Source organism: Giraffa tippelskirchi, chromosome 3 (assembly GCF_054371585.1).
Source record: "Giraffa tippelskirchi isolate mGirTip1 chromosome 3, T2T-mGirTip1v1.2.pri, whole genome shotgun sequence".
Taxonomy (NCBI): domain Eukaryota; kingdom Metazoa; phylum Chordata; class Mammalia; order Artiodactyla; family Giraffidae; genus Giraffa; species Giraffa tippelskirchi.
Window position 1 is genome coordinate 47331866 of NC_137277.1, and position 27049 is coordinate 47358914.

A 27049-nucleotide genomic window follows, 5' to 3' on the forward strand; every position below is an offset into this window, starting at 1 on the left:
GTGTCCGACTCTTTGCAACCCCAGGGACTGTAGCCTGCCAGGCTCCTCTGTCCTTGGGATTCTCCAGACAAGAATACTGGAGTGGAAACATATACACTAACATATGTAAAATAGATAGCCAGGGGAAACTTGCCTTATGACTCAGAGAACTCAAATGGGGGCTCTGTGACAACCTGGAGGGGTGGGAGGGAGTGGGAGATGGGGCGCGAGGCTCAAGCAGGAGGGGACATATGTATACCTGTGGCTGATCCGTGTTGATGTATGGCAGAAACTGTCACAATATTGTAATTATCTTTCAACTAAAAACAGATTTTAAAAAAGAGAAAAATGTAATCTGGACACATTTTGCTGAAAAAAGAAAAGAATACTGCAGTGAGTTGCCACTTCCTTCTCCAGGGCATCCTCCCAACCCAGGGATCAAACCCTAGCTTCCTGCTTTGGCAGGTGGGTTCTTTCCCACTGCCACCAGGGAGACCCTAGACAGGTGGTTAGAAGGAAGCAATTTGAGGAGATGGAGCAAGGTCCCCCCACGGAGCAGGCATTTCCCCCTCCTGGTTTTCTGTCTCTCTTTCCAAGTTTCTTCCCTGAATCCCCATCCCATGCCTCAGTCTCCTCTTCCTTAGGGGAGAGTACCAGCAGATGCTCAAAGCTTGGGAACCACCCCCAGATGGATAAGGCCAAAGAAGTTCCTCCCCCGAAATATCATCTCCCCTGGGCCTTCCTCCTTCAGGAATACCTAACACCGCCCGCCCCCCCCCCACACACACACACTGGAAGCATGCTTCTATCAGAAAAAGATACATGGGTTTAGTCTCCTTTCAAGCTCACTCTTGGTTGGGTTCTGGGCTCTTCAAAGATGCTGGGGGCGGAGGTGCGGGTGCAATTGCAGCTTTTCATGCCTGGCAGGCTACTGAGGCCGCAGGGTTCTGACCACAGAGCCAGACTGGGAGCCAAACAGCCTGGGTTTCTGACTCTGGCGCCATCAGGTGGGGTGACCTTGGGCTGCCTCCCTCATGTTCCCCATCTTTCCCAAGCAGTGTGGCCTCTGGCCCATCCCTCCCCTCCTCACTGTCTGTCAAGAGTCCTGGGCCAATGACGTCTGTGAACCGAGTCCTGCTACCTTTCAGGGCCCAGCTCAGCCCCAGGGGTGGCAGTCCCTACACTGCTGTTACCGTCAAGGCTTCTGCCAGAAGCCATCTGAGAAGGCCACTTCCCTGCATCTGGTCTCTGGGGAGGCCTTCTGCTCCATTTTTAGTTTGGATAGGAGTTTAGTGAGGCATGGTGGTGGTTTAACCTATTCAAGGACTGATTATGTCAGCTTCCCACTCAGTAGCCTTCACTGGTTCCCCACTGCCTGTACGATCAAGGATATACCCTTTGCCTTCTTAACATACTCTTTGCCTTCTTCTCCCTTTCTGTTCATGTCTCAATTTACATCTTCACTTCTGTGGTACTGTCCTCTCTCCATCCTCCATGCATCTTATGAGATATCATTCTTCTCACCTTCCTGCCTTTCTGCTTTTGCACCCACCAGCCCCTCTCTATCTGGAATACCTTGCCTCCAGAAATCCTTACCTTGCCTTCAAAGCCCAACTGAAATGTCACCTCCTCCAGGGAGTCTGCCTAGATTACTCCTTGGCTTCTCATCAGCAGCATCAAACCCCCAACAGAAATAACTGGTCTCTTTCTGGTGCTGCTTTGGCCCCTCATGCCGCCTTCCCAGCATTCCTCAGGGACAGCAGTGTGTGTGTGAAGGCTATGTGTGGGCATATTTACAGTCATATTTATATGTGTACCCCTCCTGATCCCCACATACTTGCATTTAGGCCAGGAGCCATGTCTTTGTTTTTTCCCCACTCTCCAATCCTTAACACATCGTAGGCGCTCAGAAGAGATGAATGGGGTGGAAAGACAACTCTGTTGTGGGGCCCTCACAGTATTAATTGCAAAGGGAGCTCTGGGGTGTGGAGCATAAGAGGGCAGAGGGAAGAGACAGAGACAGCAGGAAGAGAGCAAGGGGGTGGGGCAGGGCTGTGCCACACCCCTTAGGTGGTGTATACAGGATACACATGTCTGGGGTGACATGTTATATAACACAGATGTGAAGGTAATGTCTCACGAAGCTCCGAGTATGTGATCTCAAGTGCCTGTGTCCTCACCTTTGTGGTCACCAGCCTGGCATCTCTTCCGGGCTGTGCCTGTGCTCTCCCCACCCCACTGGTCACCCAACCTCTGGGCTCCTTTGGAGATGCAGGAAGGACATGGTGGGAGGACAGGGTCACTGCTGGCCTTGGGAGGCTCCCTTGCTGCTGAAAGTGAGAAATGATGCCCCCCCCCCTCCATCCCCAACACACACACCCGTCTTCTAGGCTACATGGAGCCCTACACAACACAGCCTTGTTAATGTTTAAGACCAGTAGGTGGGGATGTGTTATAAACTTGGTGGCAGAAAATGAGCTTTATTGGAATCCATTCTGAAGACAGTTCAATGCTTGGGTGCGGGAGGTAAGGCCACTTCGGAACACCAGGGCGGGACCTGGGTATCTCCTAGGTCCTCAGTGGGGGGCTGTCTGAAATGGATAGACCCCCAAGCATGAAATCAGTAGTAAGTAATTGTGATGCTGCAGACTCTGAGACCCAGAGAGGCATCAGGGCAGAGGGATGGAATGGCCGGGGGAGGAGGGTCTCTCTTTGTTGCCCTACCCACAGTAATGTCCATTCACAACCCTGAAACTAAAGGAGATAACAGAAGCTTCAATCCAGCCCTCGTGTGGAGGTGGAAATGGACACTCAGGGAAGGACCAGCCAAGGTCATCCTGCCAGTTCATTTTGGAAGCAGAACTAGCACCGGAGCCCAGCTTTCGAGATTGGCAGTCTGCTCCTGGCCCCTCAGCAGAGGTTCCACATCCTCTGTCATACCCTCTGTCTGCAGCTTTGGCTTCGTGCAAAGATACACTTCCAGCCTCAAGCTAGCCTCGGGTCCCACACAGTCAAGATAATCAATCACCAGTAGTGTTAATAAACCTTGCCAAGTACTCCGGAGGGCACGTGGATGGACTCAAAACCTAGTCATCTACTCCTTTTCACGAGCTTGAAGTCCAGTTGGGGAGAGGAGAAAAAAGACTGCGATTCTGACATTCGAGGCAGTCTGGAATCAGAGTCCCCAGGATCCAACAGATAGGGCTTCAAATCCGGACATGGTCATCTACCTGCTGTGTAGCCACAGGACAGTCACTCCCTCTCCAAGTCTTGTTTTTTTTCTCCTCTGCCGAGTAAGAGCAGGTGATGCCCACCCTGCCCCCTTCCAGTTCACTGGCTGTGCCACGGAGAAGCCTCTGGTCACCTCCCTGGTCTTCCCATCCTTGGAGACCAGCCACGGATGCTAACGACTGGATACGATTCCTCCTCTCTGTCCCCTCCCCAGGTCTTCTTTACTTCTTCCTTGCCAGTGCTCAGCACAGAATTTTAATAAGAGATTAATGAACCAGTTGTGGGTTTTTTTGTTTTTGGAAAATAATTTTTTTTCTATTTTCCTGCTCTGTCTTTCTAAATGAAAATTGGGCCTCCTTATCATCAATTCAGCTGGCGATGCCGTACTCCAGCAGTCCCCAAAGATAGGGCAGTGTATCAGGGAGCGCCAACACTCTGCCAGCTACCGCATCCATCTCCAGAGGACCAAGAGGCTGCCAGGGTGGGGAAGGATGCCCTAAGACAGGTGTGGCCTCGTAGGAGACAGGCTGAGGGTCCAGAAGTCATTATCTCCTTTCCTCTGCCCTGTTCACCACTTTCTGATCCACCACCTCCTCCCCAGCTCCACCTTCCCACACCTCTGCCCCAGGCCCTGCTGGCTGGCAGAAAACGCAGCAGGATGAAGTGGAAAATGGAAGCAATTACCTGGATTATTCGATGCTTGTTGCACAAATGAATGAATGCAAGAATGAATAATTCAGTGCAAAAAAAAAAAAAGATAGAAAAGGTAATTGAAGAAAATTCTTTTTTTGTCCAAATCATCTAGATAATTATCTGCCTTTGCAAAGTTCTGCTTTTTATCAAACTTGAGTCCTTCCTGCTTTACTGTCACCCACACATTTTTTGGCCCATGAGGGTGGACAACTGGTTACTCTCTTCTCTTGCGTGACTCCCTGTTCCGTTCAAGCTGGAGGGCAGTGGGCAGGCTGTGTGCTTGCTGGATAGAGGATGATGCTCAAAATGGTCCAGGTTCTCAGAGGCATCTCATCCAAGGATCCAGGTCTGAACATCATCAGACCCTATAAGATGGGCCCCTCACCCTGGGAGAGAACAGGTAGCCAGGGCACCGTTGAGCCCAAACCCCTTCCCAGGGACACCACCCCGGAGGTGGTCAGCCTTTAAACAGAGTCAGCCAGAGTCACATTGAGTGACAATCTCACTGCTATTCTGGGGGAAGAGGGGAAATGATTCCTGCCCACAGGGAGTGCCCCCTATGGCAAGGGAGACAGTCTCATCTTCAGAGAGGCCCCAGTCTGATGGAGGAGGCCCCAGTCTGATGATAGAGGCCCCCATCTGATGGGAGAGGCACTGCCCCAGCCCTCAAGGGTGGCCTTTGTCCTCCTGCACGTTGAAGGTTCGATGGTGAGAAACAAGATGACCTCCTTGGCCCAGCAGTTGTAGGACCCCACTTTTCAGGCCTCCCTTCTCCTTCCCCCCAGCCTCCAAGGCTGTTGAGGAGCCTGGCTCAGGGCCAGAAACAAGTGTATTTTTGGCATCTTGGGACAGATGATGCTGCAGACTTGTCACAGCAGGAGAACGATGTCGGTGGGAGCTGGCAGTGCAGTGCACTCAAACGCATGCCCACATGGTCACGGGCACTCACCCAGATGCATGAGGGTCCCGACAGTTCTTTGGAGTTTAGCTCCGCAATCTCATTTGATTCTCCCAGCAGCCACCAGGTAAAGGCAACAACTATGATCCCATTTTACAAAGGGCAAAGCTGAGGCTCAACAGAGTCCTGGAAACACCAGCTCCTGCTGTCAGGTTTTCTGACCCTGAATATGGAGGTCTTCTTGCCCTACCCCTCTGTTTCATGCATGCAGGGAATCAGCCCAGACAGGGACCAACAGCCACATGCCCATGTACCTGAGTGAGGCCCACCTATCCCACCCCACTCAGCTCTCCAGTCCTTTAAATGAGTCACATTCCTTTTCATGTCAGAGCCTCTGTACCTCCTGTTCCCTCTGACCAGAACACTCTCCCACCCCATCTCCTACTCAGCCTTCAGGCCCGAGCGTATCCACACTTCCTCCTGGAAGCCCGCCAGATTCTGAGTTGAACACAGACCCACCAACCCCTGCCACCCTTTCATTTTGCCTTCTTTGTAAACTGCACTGCCTGGCCTCCCTGCTGGCTGTAAACTTGGGTGGACCTGGAAGGTATGGACCACTTGCCTGCTGCTGTATCCCCTGGGGTCTATCAAGATGTTAGGAATAAAGTAGGCATTTAACAGTTTGTCAGATGAGTCAGTGAACATACAGTCACTCAAATACATGTGGCAGAGATCTCTTCCTTGTCTCTCAGCAAGTATCCAGCTAGTGGCTACTGTTCTAGGTACTTGGTCTTAATCCATGAATATAGCAAAAAGTCCTGTACTCCTGGAGCCTTTATTCCTGTGCAGGTGGAAGGGAGGCAGATAGTAAGTAATAAATGTGAAAGTGCAAGTCGCTCAGTCACGTCTGACTCTTTGCGACCCCCTCGACTATACAGTCCATGGAATTCTCCAGGCCAGAATACTGGAGTGGGTAGCCTTTCCCTCCTCCAGGGGATCTTCCCAACCCAGGGACTGAACCTAGGTCTCCCGCATTGCAGGCAGATTCTTTACCAGCTGAGCCACAGGGAAACCCAAGTAATAAATACATATGATAAGTAAATTATATGATGTGTTAGAAGGCAACAAGAACCAAGGAAAATAAGAAAAAGGTTCAGTTCAGTTCAGTTCAGTCACTCAGTCGTGTCCGACTCTTTGCGACCCCATGAATTGCAGCACGCCAGGCCTCTCTGTCCATCACCAACTCCCGGAGTCTACCCAAACCCATGTCCATCGAGTCGGTGATGCCATCCAACCATCTTATCCTCTGTCGTCCCCTTCTCCTCCCGCCCCCAATCCTACCCAGCATTAGGGTCTTTTCCAATGAGTCAACCCTTCGCATGAGGTGGCCAAAGTATTGGAGTTTCAGCTTCAACATCAGACCTTCCAATGAACACCCAGGATTGATCTCTTTTAGGATGGATTGATTGGATCTCCTTGCAGTCCAAGGGACTCTCAAGAGTCTTCTCCAACACCACAGTTCAAAAGCATCAATTCTTCAGTGCTCAGCTTTCTTCACCGTCCAACTCTCACAGCCATACATGACTACTGGAAAAACCATAGCCTTGACTAGACGGACTTTTGTTGGCAAAGTAATGTCTCTGCTTTTAAATATGCTATCTAGGTTGGCCATAACCTTCCTTCCAAGGAGTAAGCGTCTTTTAATTTCATGGCTGCAATCATCATCAGCAGTGATTTTGGAGCCCCAAAAAATAAAGTCTGACACTGTTTCCACTGTTTCCCCATCTATTTCCCATGGAGTGATGGGACCAGATGCCATGATCTTAGTTTTCTGAACGTTGAGCTTTAAGCCAACTTTTTCACTCTCCTCTTTCACCTTCATCAAGAAGCTCTTTAGTTCTTCTTCACTTTCTGCCATAAGGGTGGTGTCATCTGCATATCTGAGGTTATTGATATTTCTCCCAGCAATCTTGATTCCAGCTTGTGTTTCTTCCAGCCCAGCGTTTCTCATGATGTACTCTGCATATAAGTTAAATAAGCAGGGTGACAATATACAGCCTTGAAGTACTCCTTTTCATATTTGGAACCAGTCTGTTTTTCCATGTCCAGTTCTAACTGTTGCTTCCTGACCTGCATACAGGTTTCTCAAGAGACAGGTCAGATGGTCTGGTATGCCCATCTCTTTCAGAATTTTCCACAGTTCATTGTGATCCACACAGTCAAAGGCTTTGGCATAGTCAATAAAGCAGAAATAGATGTTTTTCTGGAACTCTCTTGCTTTTTCAATGATCCAGTGGATATTGGCAATTTGATCTCTGGTTCCTCTGCCTTTTCTAAAACCAGCTTCAACATCTGGAAGTTCACGGTTCATGTATCGCTGAAGCCTGGCTTGGAGAATTTTGAGCATTACTTTACTAGCATGTGAGATGAGTGCAATTGTGCGGTAGTTTGAGCATTCTTTGGCATTGCCTTTCTTTGGGATTGGAACGAAGACTGACCTCTTCCAGTCCTGTGGCCACTGCTGAGTTTTCCAAATTTGCTGGCATATCGAGTGCAGCACTTTCACAGCATCACCTTTGAGGATTTGAAATAGCTCAACTGGAATTCCATCACCTCCACTAGCTTTGTTCGTAGTGATGCTTTCTAAGGCCCACTTGACTTCACATTCCAGGATGTCTGGCTCTAGGTGAGTGATCACACCATCGTGATTATCTGGGTCGTGAAGATCTTTTTTGTACAGTTCTTCTGTGTATTCTTGCCACCTCTTCTTAATATCTTCTGCTTCTGTTAGGTCCATACCATTTCTGTCCTTTATCGAGCCCATCTTTGCATGAAATGTTCCTTTGGTATCTCTAATTTTCTTGAAGAGATCTCTAGTCTTTCCCAATCTGTTGTTTTCCTCTATTTCTTTGCACTGATCGCTGAGGAAGTCTTTCTTATCTCTCCTTGCTATTCTCTGGAACTCTGCATTCACATGGGAATATCTTTCTTTTTCTCCTTTGCTTTTCACTTCTCTTCTCTTCCCAGCTATCTGTAAGGCCTCCTCAGACAGCCATTTTGCTTTTTTGCATTTCTTTTCCATGGGGATTATCTTGATCCCTGTCTCCTGTACAATGTCACGAACCTCTGTCCATAGTTCATCAGGCACTCTGTCTATCAGGTCTAGACCCTTAAATCTATTTGTCACTTCCACGGTATACTCATAAGGGATTTGATCTAGGTCATACCTGAATGGTCTAGTGGTTTTCCCTACTTTCTTCAATTTAAGTCTGAATTTGGCAATAAGCTGTTCATGATCCGAGCCACAGTCTGCTCCTGGTCTTGTTTTTGCTGACTGTATAGAGCTTCTCCATCTTTGGCTGCAAAGAATATAATCAATCTGATTTCGGTGTTGACCATCTGGTGATGTCCACGTGTAGAGTGTTCTCTTGTGTTGTTGGAATAGGGTGTTTGCTATTACCAGTGCGTTCTCATGGCAAAACTCTATTAGCCTTTGCCCTGCTTCATTCTGTACTCCAAGGCCAAACTTGCCTGTTACGCCAGGTGTTTCTTGACTTCCTACTTTTGCATTCCAGTCCCCTATAATGAAAAGGACATCTTTTTTGGGTGTTAGTTCTAAAAGGTCTTGTAGGTCTTCATAGAATCGTTCAACTTCAGCTTCTTCGGCATTACTGGTTGGGGCATAGACTTGGATTACCGTGATATTGAATGGTTTGCCTTGGAAACGAACAGAGGTCATTCTATCGTTTTTGAGATTGCATCCAAGTACTGCATTTTGGACTCTTTTGTTGACCATGATGGCTACTCCATTTCTTCTAAGGGATTCTTGCCCACAGTAGTAGATATAATGGTCATCTGAGTTAAATCCACCCATTCCAGGGATTCCAGTGTGTGTGCGCATGTGTGTGAGTGTGTGGGAAGGGGGTGTGCAATATTTAAACGAATGGTCACTTGATTAAGTGTCATTAAGCACACATGAATGAGGCAAGAGAACAAACTAAGCAAATGCCTGAATATCACACTGGGACCAGTCCTAGGGCAGGGCTGAGTACCATTCCAGACAGCAAGGAGGCCAGAGGGGCTGAGCACAGGGGAGGTGTTGTGGGCTGGGGAGGGTGCAGGGAGGTTAGGGGAGCGGGGAGGCCCTTGGGAGAAGATGAACTGGTAAGCTGAGTGAAATGGGGAGCCACAGCAGGCTTTGGAGCGGGAGTGATTTGGGCTGCTGGGAGCTTCAAGTTTGCAGAGCTCCAGACCTGTAGGGGTGGAGACCCCACTCCCGGCACCACAGAGAGGGATCTTCCTCTGCTCCCTTCAGCCCCTTGCCCCTCACCATCCTGTGACTGTCTTTCCTTCCATCCTGTGGCCATCCCGTCAGAGGCAGGACCACGGTGTGCAGGGGGCAGGCTGCCACAGAAACCACCCAAGCACTGGCAAGGCTGGCTTCCAGACATGTCTGGCCAAATTAGCAGCGGCCATACAGGCCTCTTCTGGGCTCAGGCTTCCTGTCTGTAAAATGGGGCTGCAGCCAAATCCAGTCCACCTGGATCTCTGAGAAGTCCCATGGGCGACTCCAGATTACCTGTTGCTTTGACCCCCCTGCCTGTCCCTGTTGCATGTCTGCCGGGGTTCGGTAGGTCACCTCCTCCTCCCACGTCCAGCCCCCTGCCACTGCAAGACTGCAGCAGCCCACGCCTCTTAGCCAACACGGTGAACTGCCCCCAGGCTGACCCACATTCTCCCCTGCCCTGTCTCCCCTGGGAAGAGAGAGGCCTGTGGGGCCTTTGTCCAATAGGAAGGAACTCTTGGATAGGAAATAGGAAAATCTGCCATTTTCTCAGCTGCCAACACAGCAGAGAAATGATCTCAATTTTCTGTGGCTATTCTCTGCGGGAGAAAAACTGCCAGCCGCCAGCCCCTTGCATGAGGCCTGATGCTCGGAAAAGGGGGCTGGAACTGGAGGGGGTGGTCAGATGAGAAGCAGGGGTGGGGGCCGGGCTGGCTTGGCACAAAGGACTGGACTCACCACTTGGCTGCAGCCCTCCTGTCTGAGAAGCCCTTCCCTACCCAGCCCCGCTGACCGTGCACATGGGTCTGAGCAGCTATCAGACTATCTTGTTATCTTAACAGTCACTTACTACTAACAGAGCACCTAATACATGCCAAGTCCTGTGCTGGACACCCTTGGAGCCAGCAGTAAACTGTCTAGTTTCTCCTGATGCTCAAAATTCTCTTTTTTCCATCCCTACCTTTTCCCTGTACTGAGCTCTAACACCAAACTGCCTGGCTTTGTCCATTCCCTTGTGATTTCTGGGCAAGTTGCTTAACCACTATGCCTGTTTCCTCATCTGAAAATGATTATAAAAATATCCAGCTTAGAAGGCTGTTGTGGTGATTGAGTCATTATTCCAAGTCAAATATTTAGAATAGCACCTGGCACAGAGTGTCTGAAAATGATAGTTCTCAGTATTATTGTTACTGATATCATCAGCGCATGCCAGACACTGTGTTAAATGGGAAAATGAAGAAAATACAAGCCCTGTCCCACGAGGAACTTCTAGGGTGGTGTCCTAGGGAGATGAGCCGTTTCTGCACAGACTGTGATGAAATTCTGCCATGGATATGTTGGAAGGGATACAGAGTGCTGTGAAGGGAGAACTCTCAAATCTGCTGGAGAAATCGGGGGAGGCTTCATGGAGGAGATGCCCCTGCAGATGGCTTTAACAGGTTCAGGAATCCTGCCTCTTAAGACTAATCGGTCAGCATCCACTGTGTGTTCAAGACCCTGAGGGAGACAGAAACATAGGACAAAAGTGGTCCCTGGCTTACCAGCTCCGAGTCCAGCATGGGAAGAGCCACAGCTGCCTGTGAGGGAATAGCAGGCTAGGAAACTAAGTGCAGGGTTACCTGGACGCTCTCTTAAGAGGTCTCAGAACTCTGACCCTGTGTTCCATGGAGAACTAGGGAGCTGTGGAGTGAGGGAGTGGCTTCATCAAAGCAGGAATCAAACAACAGTGACTTGACTGGGGGCAATTTGCAGATGGTAGCAATGCTAAGGAAGGTATTCCAGGAGCCAATCTCAGGGGCTGAGAGTAAGGGCTCTTGGGATGGGGGATAATGATGGGAAGTCATCAGAGGTGCCACCACATGGCAGAAGGCCCACGCTGAGAAGCAGGGAGTGGATCTGAGAGCTGGCTCTTCCTCTTAGCTTCAGCCTGACCTCTCTTTTCTACTCCTTGGTTTCTGCCTCTGTAAGACTGGAGGTGGGCTTCCCAGGTGCTGTGCAGGAAAAGTAAGAAATATGGGTTTGATCCCTGGATTGGGACAATCCCCTTGAGAAAGAAATGGCAACCCACTCCAGTATTCTTGCCTGGAGAATCGCACAGACAGAGGAGCCTGGTAGGCTACAGTCCGTGGGATCACAAAGAGTCAGATACGACTGAAGTGACTTAGCACAACACGGGATGGCAAATAGGGAGCCTGTAGCATGTGGCTCAGTAGTTGGAGCTTTTTTGTTTATTATTATTTTAACAGCTAAAGTCCAGAGAGCAGAAGGGACTTCTCTGTGGTTCACAGCCAGTCCTGACCCCCTTGGATGATGACTGGAACGTCTTTATTGTTGGATCTGGAGTCTTGGGAAAGGTGGCCCAGTGGGAGAACTGAGACAGATGGGCTCTTCTTCATGATGCTTAATAGAGGCCCAGCCTCCCTCCTCATCCCTCACCCTGGCAGCCTGAAGCTGAGGGGGTAAACCCACCAAGGGTCATTCTCAGTGTTTGGATCCAGGAAAGCCTCAGAAGAAGTCAGTCACATCAGACTGGGGTGGGTTTTCGCATAGCCCCAAACCAAACATAGACTGGAATTGCAGCTCTGCTACTGTGTTGCCAGGTTACCTGGGAAACTTTGCCTGCTTTGTCTCCCTGAGCCTCAGCTTTCCCATCTGCAGAATGGGCATAATATCATCACCTCTCCCCGCTGGGCTGCCACAAGGCTAAGACACCAGTGTGGGTAGACGTGCCCCGAACAGAAGCCGTGTGCCTTCCCGAGGGGCTCAGGAAACAGCCAGCGGGCTTATCGCCTTCCTTTCTTGCATGGAGCCAAGCCTCACTGCTGGGAAGCATGTTTAAGACAGTGCCAAAGAGTTCCCGGAGAGCTGTTTTCTGACAGTTGGGTTTTTTGGTTTGGTTTTTGGGGGGGTCTTTTTTTTTAACCCTTGATACCTCCTAGCAACATGCTGCTTGTTTTAAATGTTTTAAAAACAGCAGTGGCCAGCTGCCGGCCCCTCTCCCTCCCTGCCTGCCTACCTCCTTCCCTTCCTAGGAACTCAGTCTCAAGCCTCGCCCTGCCTTCTCAGGACCTCTCCATCCCTGAGTGGAGGAGGCCTTCCTGGGAATGCAGCTAGCCCCAGCCCACGCGATGCCAAGATTGTACCTGGCCCTCAAGGCCACAGCATCTCAATATTTGCATTTCCTCCACGGCAGCCCCCAAGCTGGGCATAAAATCTGCCTGTATACCATCACTGCAGGCAGCCGGTGCCATTGCCAGAAATAAGGTCTACGTGTATAAGAAGTTTCTGAGAGAGCCCAGGGGTCCCTGAAATTCTTCCTCTGGTGCCTCCTGCAGCCTAAAAGCTTGTGGAGACCCTGATCCCAGAGCTGACTCCTCCTGCTTTTCAGTCTCAGATTCCTCATCTGCAAACAGGAAGAAAAGCAAAACCATCCTGTATGGTTGTTGGGGCCTGGAAGCAGAGACATCACTTTGCCAACAAAGGTCCATCTAGTCAAAGCTATGGTTTTCCAGTAGTCGTGTACAGATGTGAGTATTGGAATATAAAGAAGGCTGAGCACCAAAGAATTGATGCTTTCAAACTGTGGTGCTGGAGAAGAGTCTTGAGAGTCCCTTGGACTGAAAGGAGAGGCAACCAGTCAATCTTAAAGGAAATCAACCCTGAATATTCATTAGAAGGACTGATGCTGAAGCTGAAGCTCCAGTACTTTGGACAGCTGATGCGAAGAGGCAACTCATTGGAAAAGACCCTGATGCTGGGGAAGATTGAAGGCAAAAGGAGAATTGGGCGACAGAAGATGAGATGGTTAGATAGCAATTGGACACAACTTAGTTATTGAATAACAAAAATGGCAAATAGTCAGAACTCAGTGCAGGGTCTCTATAACCATTTATAATTCATCGTGAACCCTTAGGAGTCCTCAAATGTCCCAATCCACCCAGAGGGCTCTCATCTCCTCAGCGTCCTACCAGGTTCTTCCTCTGCCTCGGGTGTTCTCTCAGCCAATTACTTGTCTCAGCCTTTCCTCCTTTTGGAGTTGAGCTTCCCTGCCCATGAGACCAGGGTTGCCATGCTGGGCCGGTGCTGTTCAACAGAAATGTACCATGAGCCTCATATATAATTTCCATTTTTCTAGTTATCACATAAAAAAGTAAAAAGAAACAGATGAAATGAATTTTAACAGTATATTTCAACCAAAATACTCAAAAGTTGATCACTTCAATATGCAATCAGTGTAAAAATTATTAATGAGATTTTTACATTCTTTTTTTTTCCCTTTGTGTTACATCTTTGAAATCCCCTGTGCCTTTTACACTATCAGCAGCTCATCGCAATTCCAAACTGGCCCCACTTCAGCTGCTCAGTAGCCACACATGGCAAGTGGCCACCATCCTGGAAAGTGCAGGCCTGGGTGATCCCCAAGGGTTCTACCACATTCTCTCCCTTGAGAAGTAATTTTTTGGGTGAGGATTCAGTGCTCTGGGGACCTGTGAGCCCTGGGGACTCTCTGCAGTACTCGGAGATTCCCTGCCCAGCCTGGAGCTCACTCAGCTCCTCCCCAGCCCTGGCATGGGGCCTGCTGGCCTTGGGGGCTCCCATTCAGGCAGGCAGCAGCTCCCAGCTTCTACCGGGAGATTCTGTAGACCTGTAGACCATAGGTCTGAGCAACTCACCCTCCTGCTCAGAACCCTTGAGCTCACTGAGAGTGAAAGCTTGAGTCCTTCAGGGCGGACAAGGCCACTCAATTGTCCCTTTTCCCGGCAATGCTTCTCTGACCGTATCTTCCTCTCCCCCACTCAGCTCCAGCTGCCCTGTCCTTTTTGCAGTCCATACCCATGCCAGGCACCAAGCCTCAGGTCCTTGCTACCCCTCCACCTGGCCTTTTGCCCCACAGAAGTGTGACTCACCACCCCATACCCTCTTTCGGGTGTGTGCTCGAGTGCATCTTACCAGAATGGCTCTCCCCGGCCACACTCTATTTAAACCAGCCCTACCCACCCCTTGCTCTGCCCCGACCCTTCTCTATTTTCCTCCTTCTGACATACTATATAGTTATGTCTCTGCTTGTTCATAACTGACACCCACTCCCCTTGGAATGGAAGCCCCTGAGAACAGGGCAACATCTGTTCACAACTGTACTCCCAACACCTGGACTGGCGCCTCACCCAGAGGAGATGCTCAGCATCTATTGTGTGGAATGAATGAACAGAAATGTTGCTCCTTCCCCTCCTCTCACTGTTTCTTCCTAGGGCACCACCAGAAAGAAACATCTGGGCACTGAGCAGGATGACAGGGACCAGAAGGGTGGAGTTTATTTCTTCCCACCTACTTGTGCTCAGTCACTCAGTCATGTCCAATGCTCTGGGATTCCATGGACTGAAGCCCGCCAGGCTCTTCTGTCCATGGAATTTTCCAGGCAAGAATACTGGAGTGGGTTGCCATTCCCTACTACAGGGGATCTTCCTGACCCAGGGATCAAACCCACATCTCTTGCAGACAAATTCTTTATCACTAGCACCACCTGGGAAGCACCCCCCACCCCGCCCCCCGCCTGCCTGCCTTCATTCAAACATTCAGCTCCCGTGTCCTGGCTTTGAGGTCTCAGGAAAATGACTTTACAGCCCCGGAGCTTAGTTTCCACATCTATAAAGTGGGATAATATGAGTACCTTCCTCATAGGGTTGTAGTAATGAATAAATAATTAATTCATGGAGTGTGCTTGGAGCAGAGCCTGGCTTGTAGTAAGTGCTCAATAAAAAGTAGCTACAGATTGATTCAGCGTGGGTTTTTGAATATTTGCTCCATGCCAAGCACTGTGACAAATACCAGTCACGTGGCAGGAAGATATGGTTACTGGCTGATGTGGGTAGAGGATGCAAATAATTTCAGTGCAGGGGAGCAGAGGTGAAGGCAACCAGAGACTGGCTAACCTGGACTTCAGAGAGATGCAACCAATGCCAAAATCTCTGTGATCTGGTGTGATGGATTCCAGCAGCCACATGGGGTGAACTTTGTCCACCTGCTACAGCAGTGAAAAGTCCACAGCACCGCAGTCAGGAACCCCCACTCTGCCACCAACCCAGAGGGAGTTACTTCTGTTCCCTAAGCCTCAGGCTTCTTATCTGTAAAGTGGGAGAACAGCAAATACCACCTGCATCTCAGATCATGGGGATTCAATGAGCCAACCTGTGTAGAGTGCCCAGCACTGCCTAGAGGCTGGATAGACAGGAGATGTTATCAGTCCCCTCCCTGCTGAAGTACTGGCCAAAGGGAAGAGCGTGTGAACGAACCTCCGTGGGCACTGCCTGTGTGCAGCTGGCCCTCCATCAGAGCCTGTTGGATGCACTGGAAGCTGGTTTGCACCCTGAAATCCTCTCTAGACTGTGGCACAAAGGGGCCGCTCAGTAGGGGGGGAGATACTTAAAGTCAAGGGAGATAGATGGGAGCTTCTGGCATCTCTTGTCCTGGAAACATCCCTATTTGGAAGGTGAGGAGACTAAGATCCAGAGAGGGGACCGATCTTAGCCCAGCACACACAGCAGTCAGGAGTGGCGGAGCCAGACCCGAGACCCAGGTCTCTTCGCCCAGGCCAGTGGCCTTGCTGTTGTGTCTTCAGAGGTTGTACATGAGGGTATTTGAGGTTGAGGGGGAAGCAGTATGGCCAGCTACCACTAGAGGAAACTGATTGGTCACAGATCAGAGCACCCCACCCCCCTTCAGCTTCCCCAGGGGCGTTTCCAAAGGATGAGCCAGCCAACATTCTGTTTACATGGCGTAACCAGATTCCATCTCCAATAATCACATCACAAACAGCCTGAAATATAAACTGTGGGGAAGACTGATAAATGTATGGCTGGTTTTCTCATTTTCGCTCTGTTCCCCTTCCTTGGATTTCCACTCCTCTTCCACATCACATGCATGTGTATACACACACACACACACACGCACGCACCCACACACCTGCATTCCCCAGGCATCCCCATCAGGCCTCTGATCCCAGCTCAGGGAAGGCCAGATTTGTCCTAGTCCAGCCTTAGAAGCGTGAGTTCTCCATCTTGGGGGTGGGCTCGAGGAACGGGTATTTGAAAGTCAGGTCCTCAACCTTGAAGTTTCCCCCTGTTCTCCACCATGACCACGGCTCCTGGAGCCACTGGCAGTTGAAAAAATGGCTACACTTTATGACCTTATCACAGGCAAGCCTCACTCACCTGTGAAGTTGACATGCCTGTTATATGGATGGATGAGGAAATTGAGGCTTCGAGAGGTGAAGTGATGGGCTCGGGTCTCAGAAGAGAGGAGGTGAAGAGACTGTCTCTCACTCCCCATGGGCCCTAATCTCCTGAGTCTGCAGCTCTAGGTCCCAGGGCCCCAATATCCTAGAAGTGATACACCTGTTCAGCTTGGTCCCCATGCGGTTCGCTCACCCCTGCAGATTACAGAAGAGGAAACTGAGGCAGAGCGGCTGGCTCACCCACCTGTGACCCCCCTTCCCACCTCCTCCTGCATCTCAGCCATTTCTGCTCAAGGCACCCTCCCCACCCATCCCTTTTCCTCGGCCCCTGGCTGCTGCCTGGGGCAGGGGGGTGGGGGGTCCTCCCAGCCAGATTTATCAGGCCAGAGTCCTCCCCTCCTCCCCACACCTTTAAGAATCCAGACTCTCCTTCCTTCTCCATATCCCTGCAAAGCCCATCTACATAAAGCCATCCCCGGGCCCTGCCTTTAAAAGTCTTCATCTTTTCTCTTCTCCCTAAACGGCCCCTAAATGATTTCTGTAAATTGCTCTAAGTAGCTCCAAAAAAAAAAAGAAATAATAATAACTCAGCCACTGGCTGCCTGACCGGAATGTTGATGGCTCCCTTCCTGCCTGGCCGCAGCTCCCAGCGCCTTGCTGCCAGGCACCCAGATGCATGCTCCTCTGCTCCAAACCCAGGAAGGAGTGCATGGCCTCTGAGCCCCAGCCTCGCCTCCTCCCTCAGGCAGGAGGCTGCCCACATGCATCTCTCATCAGACGGGGAGCTCCCCCCAGGCAGCAGCATCTTTCCCTTCCTTTCCCTCGCCCCCACCAGACTGCAGACTCTCCCAGGAGACAGCTGGGTTCCATCATCACTCTGGGGCACCTCCAGAGAAGACTGTGCCTCTCTCATCAGACTAGGGGCTTCCCCAGGAGAGACTGCCTGCCAGGGGATTCTCTCTGGGCAGGGCTGCGGGTGGCATTCAGCAGCCCCTCTGATTCTCACTTCCCTTGTTCTGCAAACTGCTCCCTAACAGGGCCTCATTTCTTTCATCCTGGATTAGAAATCTAGGTCTTGCTTCCTAGACTGAGATCTGCTTTGTTTATTCCTTCCTTCCTTCATTCATTTTACAAAGCTTTCCTTAATACTTGCTGTGTTTCAAACGCTGATCAGACATATGTCCTTCTATAGTTGTGGCTGCTTTGAGGCGCTCCTCTGACCAGAGCCCCCAGACACGACCTGGTTCTCCATGGAGTAGGGCTGCCAGCCAAAGGGCCCCGTGGACATGAGTCCAGCCTCAGCCCCTGATCATCACCCATGACCTCATGGCCTCTTTTCAGGGTGGACCAGAGAGGGGTCCCTCTTGGAGGGTAGAATCCAGAGGTGAGAGGTGCTTCCTATGAGACCCCAGCCTGGCTCACCCTTCCACCTGGTCCCCACCTCACTTCCTGCCCCTGGAGCTCCACCACCTCCTGGCTACTAGGGAGTGAGATCAGGGCCAGCAGACGCTGATCCAAGCAGCCTAACCTCTAAAAATGGTGGTGGTGTGTGGCCATGAGCCAGTCCCTTCCCCCTTCTGGGTCTGTTTCCCTTTCTGAGATGTGATAGGATTGCACTCAACCGTTGATTTTCTTTTTTTTAACCAGAAAAATACATAGTACATATAATATATAATACATTATACTATACAACATATGGGGCTTCCCAGGTAACTCAGCAGTAAAGAACCCACCTGCAATGCAGGAGACTCAGGAGACTCGGGTTCGATCCCTGGGTGGGGAAGATCCCCTGGAGGAGGGCATAGCAACCCACTCCAGTAATCTTGCCTGGAAAATCCCATGGACAGAGAAGCCCGGAGGGCTACAGTCCACAGGGTCGCAAAGCATTGGACACGACTGAAGCGACTTAGCACAGCACGCCCCTATTATGTAGAGTACAGGTGGTATATAATGTAGATCAAAGCAGAGCCGCTGCTTGGATGGAGAGCAGCAGTGGCTCCCTGTTATCTGTCCCACACTGTCACCCCATGGCAGCCCTGGAGACCCACAGTGAGCCCAGCTGCCAAGCCCTGGGGCCCTGATGCTCTGCCATTGACGGAATCTGGATGGTGCTGCTTGGTGGGGGGAGGTCCCTTCACTTTGGCCACCGATTCTTTAGGACCCTACTCAGTTTGGGGGCCAGGAGAGCCCATAAGAAGAACTGGCTCTTGCCTGAGCACCCAGCACTCACTAGGACCCTTGAATGAGTCCAGCAACCAGTTAGAAATGCAGGCATGAGAGTCGCTCAGCCAGGGGTAGGGGGCCCCAGTCCAGGACTGCCCTGCCAACCCCAAAAGAAGGCAGGACTGTTCCAGATTCACGAAACCCCATTTATCATCCTCCCTGCACTCTCTTTGATGTGCAGAAGGAGGAAGGAGGGGAACAAACACAGACACAGCCCTCCACTCCCTCTCTGATGTACCCTCTCTGGAACCCAATTAAGTGAATAACTGTTACAAATGTGAAATCACCTTCCAGGAACCTGAGGATGGAAGCCCATGCTCAGAGTGAGCCTGTGTGACCAAGGCTATCGCTGCCCTGGCCCAGCAGTTGAGGGTTTCCACGGGGTGACCTACAGAACTCCTGACCACCCCACCCCATGGGAAGAGCTTCAAAGCAATCCAGTCCAGCCCCTGCTGCCTGGAGCACAGCCTCAGACCCCCAGCCTCTGGTAACCACATTGAGCCACATGGTATTGACCCAAGGTGTGGACCTGCCATCCCAGGTCCCAGCAGATGGAAATAGTGTCATCATGGAGGCACGGACCTGAGTCCCAAGGAGAAATAGAGAGGTGGAGGGGAGTAGGGAGAGAGAGGGCAGGTATGAGTTTTGGTCATCTGTGGATGCAGGGGTAGGGAAGGGAAAACTGTGAAAAATAAAACAACCCAAGCAGTGGTTCTCAGGGATGCCTATACAGTCAGGTTTTGCTTTTTATTGGAGTATAGTTGCTTTGTGCTTCCCCGGTGGCTCAGATGGTAAAGAATCCTCCTGCAATGCAGGAGACCCGGGTTTGATTCCTGGGTTGGGAAGATCCCCTGGAGAAGAGAATGGCTACTCACTCCAGTATTCTTGCCTGGAAAATTCCATGGACAGAGGAGCCAAGGAGCCTGGTGGGCTACAGTCCATGGGGTCGCAAAGAGTCAGACACAACTGAGCAACTAACACTTTCACTTTTTCATAGCTGCATTATAAGGTTGCATTAGTTTCTGCTGTACAACAAAGTGAGTCAGCTACGTGTATACATATTCCTCTCCCTCTGGGCCTCCCTCACACACCCCCATCCCCGCTCTGGGTCATCACAGAGCACTGAGCTGTGCTACACAGCAGGTTCCCACTAACTATCCATTTTACACGCAGTAGCATATATACGTCAAGCCTAATCTCCCAAATTATCCCCCACTCTCCTTCCCCCGATGTGTCCACACTCTGTTCCTGCCCTGGAACTAGGTTCATCTGTACTTGTTGTTCTAGATTCAACACACATGTGTCAATATACAATATTTGGTTTTCTCTTTCTAATAAATGCGTGTGCCTTGGATCCCAGCCCGAGAGGTTCTGGATTCACTAGTCTGGGGTGTGGTCTGGTCTTCCGGGTGATTCTAAAGGGAAGCCATGATTGAGGCTCGCTACTAGAGCTGAACAAGTGTAGGGGTGGAGGGTATATGGACTTCTCTTCCACTTGGTTTTGCTGTGAACTTAAAACTGGTCTAAAAACTAAAGCCTAGGGACTTCCCTGGTAGTCCAGTGGCTAGGACTCTGCACTCCCAATGCAGGGGACCCAGGTTTGATCCCTAGTCAGGGAACTAGATCCCACATGCCTCAACTAAAGGTCCCATGCCACAACGAAGATCAAAGAACCTGAGTGACAAAACTAAGACCCAGCATAACCAAACTAATTAATTAAAAAAAAGAATCCTAAAGTCTGTTTTAAAAAAATAAAAAGCTCTGTATTAGCAAGTTATTCGGGGTTTTTTTCCTCCCTAAATATGAGATTTTTAGAAATATTCCAAAGGACATGAACTTGGGCAAACTCCGGGAGATGGTGAAGGACAGGGAAGCCTGGCATGCTGTAGTTCATGGGGTCGCGAATAGTCAGGCATGACTTGGCAACTGAGCAATAGCAACAACTAGAGCAAGACTCTCTAAACGTGGTAATTCAGTACAGTTCAGTCGCTCAGTGGTGTCTGACTCTTTTCGACCCCATGAACCGCAGCACGCCAGGCCTTCCTGTCCATCACCAACTCTTGGAGTTTACCCAAACCCATGTCCATTGAGTCAGTGATGCCATCCAACTATCTCATCCTCTGTTGTCCCCTTCTCCTCCTGCCCTCAATCTTTGCCAGCATCAGGGTCTTTTCCAATGAGTCAGCTCTTCGCATCAAGTGGCCAAAGTACTGGAGTTTCAGCTTCAGCATCAGTCCTTCCAATGGACACCCAGGATTGATCTCCTTCAGGATGGACCGGTTGTATCTCCTTGCAGCCCAAGGGACTCTCAAGAGTCTTCTCTAACACCACAGTTCAAAAGCATCAATTCTTTGGCGCTCAGCTTTCTTTATAGTCCAACTCTCACATCCATACATGACTACTGGAAAAACCATAGCCTTGACTAGACAGACCTTTGTTGACAAAGTAACGTCTCTGCTTTTTAATATGCTGTCTAGGTTGGTCATAACTTTCCTTCCAAGGAGTAAGCATCTTTTAATTTCATGGCTGCAGTCACCATCTGCAATGATTTTGGAGCCCAAGAAAATAAAGTCAGCTACTGTTTCCACTGTTTCCCCATCTATTTGCCATGAAGTGATGGGACCAGATGCCATGATCTTAGTTTTCTGAACGTTGAGCTTTAAGCCAGCTTTTTCACTCTCCTCTTTCACTTTCATCAAGAGGCTCTTTAGTTCTTCTTCACTTTCTGCCATAAGGGTGGTGTCATCTGCATATCTGAGGTTATTGATATTTTGCCCAACAATCTTGATTCCAGCTTGTGCTTCCTCCAGCCCAGCATTTCTCATGATGTACTCTGCATATAAGTTAAATAAGCAGGGTGACAATATACAGCCTTGACATACTGCTTTCCCTGTTTGGAACTAGTCTGTTGTTCCATGTCCAGTTCTAACTGTTGCTTCCTATGGAAATAGAGTAGGAGACCCCTCTCAGGACCCATCCAGAAATTCTGGATTAATTCGGCTGGGGAGGAGCTTGGGAACCTGCATTTTATAAAACTCCCTGAAACTGGGATAATCCTAGAGGAGCCACCCCAATGCTGGGGGTTCCACTGGGGAGGGGAGACTCAGAAGCCCCAGAGGAGAGGGGCCCTGAGAAGAAGGAGGCCTGTGGAAAAGGTGTTGATGTTTGGACTTGTCCTATTTTTAAATGATTTGCAGGGCAACTTCTTTCTCTCTCCTTCCCTTTCTCTCTCTCACTCAGTCCTCTGTCCCAGGACCCAGACCAGCTTAGAACCACTGTTCAGTCTCATGATAACCCGTAGTAGGTGCTCCATAAATACTTATGGGATGAATGATAAGTAACAGCTCTTTGGTGGACTGCCCTGGAATGTAGCTGCTATTGATAATATTGTCTCTATAGAGAAAGGGGTGGAAATGTGTTTCCAAGTTCTAATGGCCAATTTTCAACTGGCCCATGTGGATAAGTTGGAGAGAGAGTGAGAGAGAGAATGTTCTGGCCTCATTGAACCTAGCATGGACTCCACCCCTGGGGGTCTGTGCTTTGTAATACTGGCACCCAGATTGAACCCGACAGAGTGTTTATGGAGATGAAGAGAGGAACACGGTCAGAGGCAGGTGGGCCTGAATGATGGCTGGGGAAGGAAGCATGAGGGAAGAGCCTGGGAAGGTTCGTGCATGAGGGAAGGCAGACCCGTGGAAGGGAGGGGCAGGGGCTAGAGTGGGGGCCCAGGACGGATCTGTGAAGCGCACAGAGTGTCAGGCACTTTCCACACAGCCTCTGTCAGTGATGCAAGGACGGTCCTGGCCGACCAAGGATTCCCAGCAAGAGAAAGACAGGTGCAGCTATGAGCTGGAGGCCCTGAGGTCTCAAGACCAGCGACCCGGTCACGGAACCAGCTGAGCCCAGGCCTGGCTCCTAGTGGGTGCTGTAGGAAGGGAAGGGAGGAGGGACAGTCCCCACCAAGCAGCAGGTAGACACCAGGAGGGGGTTGGTGGGCGGAAGAGTGTCCTGCCGGCCTTCTCGTGGTATGGGACTTCGGCAGTAACAGCCAACCGTGATCCTGGAGGCAGTGTCACCAGAGGCCAAGGAGGGCTCTGACTTGAAACCTTCTAAGGGTTTGCAGGAGACTCCGGTTTGATCATCGCCCCAGCATCACCCCAGCCGTCATGGTGGAAAGTAGAAAGAGAGAAGCGAAGCCAGGCTGGAGGCCCGGGCCACCTGCCCTTCCATGAGCCTCTGTAAAGAGCACTCGTTGGGCAGCATCTCGGAGAAGGCGCACTGGTCAGCTGGCCCCAGGGGAGCCCTCTCACCCTAAGGAGTGACCGTGGAACCCAGAATGAGGGGCTTGGGAAGAATCCCCAGCTCCTGGGGCTGCCCTGTCTCAGATCAGGCTGTCTGTCCTGAAGCCAGGCTCCGCTCTGCAGGGCGCGCCGACCCCTGGCCACTAAGGCTGTCTTTGTCCCCAAAGTCGCAGCCCTACTTCCGGCTGATGGAGGACACTCCAGAGAGGCGGCTTTCACAGGGGAGATGACCCTAATGGCCTTGGGGGAGGGGGCCGGCCCCGACCACACAGGGTGACAGTGATTAAATGTACCGGCAGCTGGGCCATCGGGGCCCTCCCTGCTGCTAATTTGGGTCAATTAAGCCAATTTGTCTTTGTCGACTTGAAGTCCCTCCTCTGTAATGGCCCTGTCCCCTCTGGGGCCTCCGAGGAGGGAAGGAGGGAAGGAGGGGGCAGTGCCCTGGCTACAGGGCTGCTTCTCTCTCGCTTCCTGTCCCAAAGCCCTAGGTTCAGGGACATTCCTGAACCTGTGACACCTCCCATGACACTGCCCAGGAGACTCCACAGCTCTCCCTGCAACCGCCCTATAAGGCAGGTCAAGCTGGGTTAACCCTCCTTGGGCAGATGAGCAATTGAGGGTCCTCCGGGGAGGAAGTGGCTCTAGGTTAGCAGACGAGAAAGGATCTGAGCCCGGCACTCTGTGCGCTGGGCCAGTCCTCCTCTCGCTGCATCATTTGGGCTCCACGATCATCTCCAGGTGCTCCGTCTGTGGTCCCTGGGGAGTCCTCACCCTGGAGGGGTTCCCAGGAACACAGTTTGGGAACCAATCCCCGACCCCTTCAGGTGGCGGAGTGAGGGGGAGAAGGGGCTGGGAAGTGAAGTGCTCCCTCTCTATGTCCATCCCCAACAGGTGTGAGCAGGGGGACAAGTGTCACATTGGGAGACCGGCAGGGATGAAGAAGATCCAGAGCTTTCCAGTGTCCCCTTGAGGAGCCTGAGTTCAGGTTTCAGCCCCATGGAACCAGTTAGAACCTAACACTCATTGCAGAGGGAGAGCATGACCCAGGCAGTGGTTTCTGGGGAGGTCGTCCAGGAGAGAGAGTCTGGGAATCATGCACCAGCAGGGCCAGCGTCCACTATGGAATTAGCTAAGCTTCCCTTTCAGACCCTGCCAATTGGCTGCCTTTAACCCATCTTGCGACCAGAATCATGTACATCAAGGGCGGAAGGTGGGGAAGCAGGTCTAAGCGGGATGGAAGTAATCGCACTGTCCGCAGAGAGAAAAAGCCACCTGTCAGGAGATCTTCCTGGAAGTGCTGGTGCAAAACACCAGCAGCAGCTGCAGGAGGCAGGATGGGAATACTGTCTCCCGGGGAGGGGGCATCCTCCTGCAAGCTGTGTCCCCCTGGCCAAGGCCTGGCTTCATGGGACAGGGATGGACCGGAGGGTCTGTGCAGGGCCCCAGAGGCAGTTTCCAAGGGTTAAGTCCTTAGATTAACTCATCTCTGTGGCTGCATCTTGGCTGATAGAGAGTGGGGTGGGGGAGGGTCAGGATGCAGGATGGTGATGAATGGAGGAGACCGTTCCCTCCTGTTTATCTTCTCCTAGCTTATTCCCTTTGACGATAAGCCAGTACTGCATCTCAAACATATGTGAACTCAGAGTCCCCAGCCGATGGGTACAGAGGCCACCAGGGCAAGAGGCTGCAGGGTGACAGACCACTCAGAGCCCTAGGGCAGAGGTTGTCAGGGCTGGATGGGTTTTCAGAGAGCCCCCTCCTATTATTACTGGTAGGAAGACTGAGGCCCAGATGGTACACAGCCTGTCTGACGTCACACCATACAGAGGTGCTCCCTGGAGGCCAGCTGATGACCCCAAAGCTCAGTCAAGTGTTGCTTTCTTGATCATATTTCATAAGCCTTCACGCCATGCCACAATGGACCAGTTTCAGATTGAGAAAGGAGTACGTCAAGGCTGTATATTGTCACCCTGCTTATTTAACTTAAATGCAGAGTAAGTACATCACGCGAAATGCTGGGTTGGATGAAACACAAGCTGGAATCAAGATTGCCAGGAGAAATATCAATAACCTCAGACATGCAGAGGATACCACCCTTATGGCAGAAAGTGAAGAGGAACTAAAGAGTCTCTTGATGAAAGTGAAAGAGGAGAGTGAAAAAGCTGGCTTAAAACTCAACATTCAAAAAACTAACATCATGGCATCCAGTCCCATCACTTCATGGCAAATAGATGGGGAAACAATAGAAACAGTGACAGACTTTATTTTCCTGGGCTCCAAAATCATTGCAGATGGTGACTGCAGCCATGAAATTAAAAGACACTTGCTCCTTGGAAGAAAAGCTATGACAAACCTAGACAGCATATTAAAAAGCAGAGACATTATTTTGCTAACAAAGGTCCATCTAGTCAAAACTATGGTTTTTCCAGTAGTCATGTATGTATATGAGAGTTGGACCATGAAGAAAGCTGAACGCGAAGAATTGATGCTTTCGAACTGTGGTTTGGAGAAGACTCTTGAGAGTCCTTTGGACTGCAAGGAGATCAAACCAGTCAATCCTAAAGGATATCAATACTGAATATTCATTGGAAGGACTAATGTACTTTGGCCACCTGATGCGAAGACCTGACTCATTAGAAAACACCCTGAGGCTGGGAAAGATTGAGGGCAGGAGGAGAAGGGGACGTCAGAGGATGAGATGGCTGGATAGCATCACCAACTCAATGGAGATAAGTTTGAGCAAGCTCTGGGAGATGGTGAAGGTAGGGGAAGCCTGGCATGCTGCAGTCCATGGGGTCACAAAGAGTCGAACAGGACTGAGTGACCAAACAACAACCATGCCATGCCAGGTACCGAGGGAAGCAGGGATGCGTCCAGCCCTGCCTGCTCCTGCCTGGGTATAGAGTGGAAAGGACACGCAGTGGACAGAACAGGTGGTGATGCTGAGCGGACCTTGGCCAGGACCCCAGAGGGAGCCCTCAGGGGCCAGTCCTTCCCTGGTGTCCTCTGTAGCATGCTCCTCCTCTGGCCAGCTCTTCCCCTTGGGTGTTTCCGTGCCCTCTGACCCTGCCTTCTGAGCCCCACTGTGGCTCCTCTTCAATGCCCACCACTCTCAGCCATGGGCCTCTGTGGGCATCCCTGCCCTGTGGCATTTCAGCCATGCTCAGAGCCCCGAGTGCCAGGCCTGGCCCCATGCACCATTTCCTTTGGGTTCCCATGGCTTTCCCAGGCCTGGTCCCCGTCCTGTTCCCCTGTCTCACCCAAAGGAGCTGCCCTCCTTCCATCCAGAGGTCAAAGTGGGACACTTGCCTATCACCCCCTGTCTCTTCCTCTCCCACTTCCTCCCTTCCCACACCTGGCCTTGGGTCTGGTTGATTGTGCTGCTTTAGTGAAAGTGAAAGTCACTCTGTCGTGTCCAACTCTTTGCAACTCTATGAACTATACAGTCCATGGAATTCTCCAGGCCAGAATACTGGAATGGGTAGCCTTTCCCTTCTGCAGGGGACCTTCCCAACCCATGGATCGAACCCAGGTCTGCTGCATTGCAGGTGGATTCTTTACCAGCTAAGCCACAAGGGAAGCCCAAGAATACTGGAGTGGGTAGCCTATCCCTTCTCCAGTAGATCTTCCCAACCCAGGAATCGAACCTGGGTCTCTTGCATTGCAGGCAGATTCTTTACCAGCTGAGCCACCAGGGAAGCCCTGTGCTGCTTTAAAGTAACAGTAAAAGTAGTTGTTGCTTACTTGTGCTCACCCACTTTCAAGCTTCTTTTTAAGGTTTTTGCACATTAGCTCATTTAATCCTCACAACAATCCTCCAAGGTGGGTCCCAGTGCTATTTCCACTTGGCAGACAAGGAAGCAGGCCCAGAGAGGGTGGTCACCTGCCAAAGGTCACACAGCAGCAGTTAAGTGTGGAGCCAAGACCCGGCTCAGGCAGACAGGCCCTGGAGTCTGTGCTCTTCAGAATGAATGGCTTTACGGGACGGATCCTCTCCTTCCTCACTGTCACCATGCCACTCAGGCCCCCACATCTCTCCCCTGGGCCACTGCAGTCACATCCATAGTGTTCTGCCTGGTCCCAAGCTCTCCCCTGGGACCACCCTCTGGGAGAACGTCTTTTTTTTTTTTTCTTTTTGCCTTGTCATGCAGCTTGCAGGATCTTAGGGACTGAAACCCAGGCTGTGGCAGTGAAAGCTGAGAATGTTA

At 50.9% G+C, this 27049-nt stretch overlaps 1 long non-coding RNA gene and 1 other non-coding gene across 2 annotated transcripts; one reads left to right on the forward strand and one right to left on the reverse strand.

Moving 5' to 3' along the window:
• Window positions 1–12966: 12966 nt before the first annotated feature.
• On the reverse strand, window positions 12967–15849 carry LOC145540831 (uncharacterized). The gene is made up of 3 exons (XR_014078571.1): window positions 15377–15849; window positions 15017–15208; window positions 12967–13169 (listed from the first exon to the last, which is right to left on the reverse strand). It is a non-coding gene; the product is annotated as an uncharacterized LOC145540831 (long non-coding RNA).
• A 4237-nt stretch (window positions 15850–20086) lies between these two features.
• Window positions 20087–20159, forward strand: TRNAG-CCC (transfer RNA glycine (anticodon CCC)). Its single transcript has one exon. It is a non-coding gene; the product is annotated as a tRNA-Gly (tRNA).
• Window positions 20160–27049: the final 6890 nt, after the last annotated feature.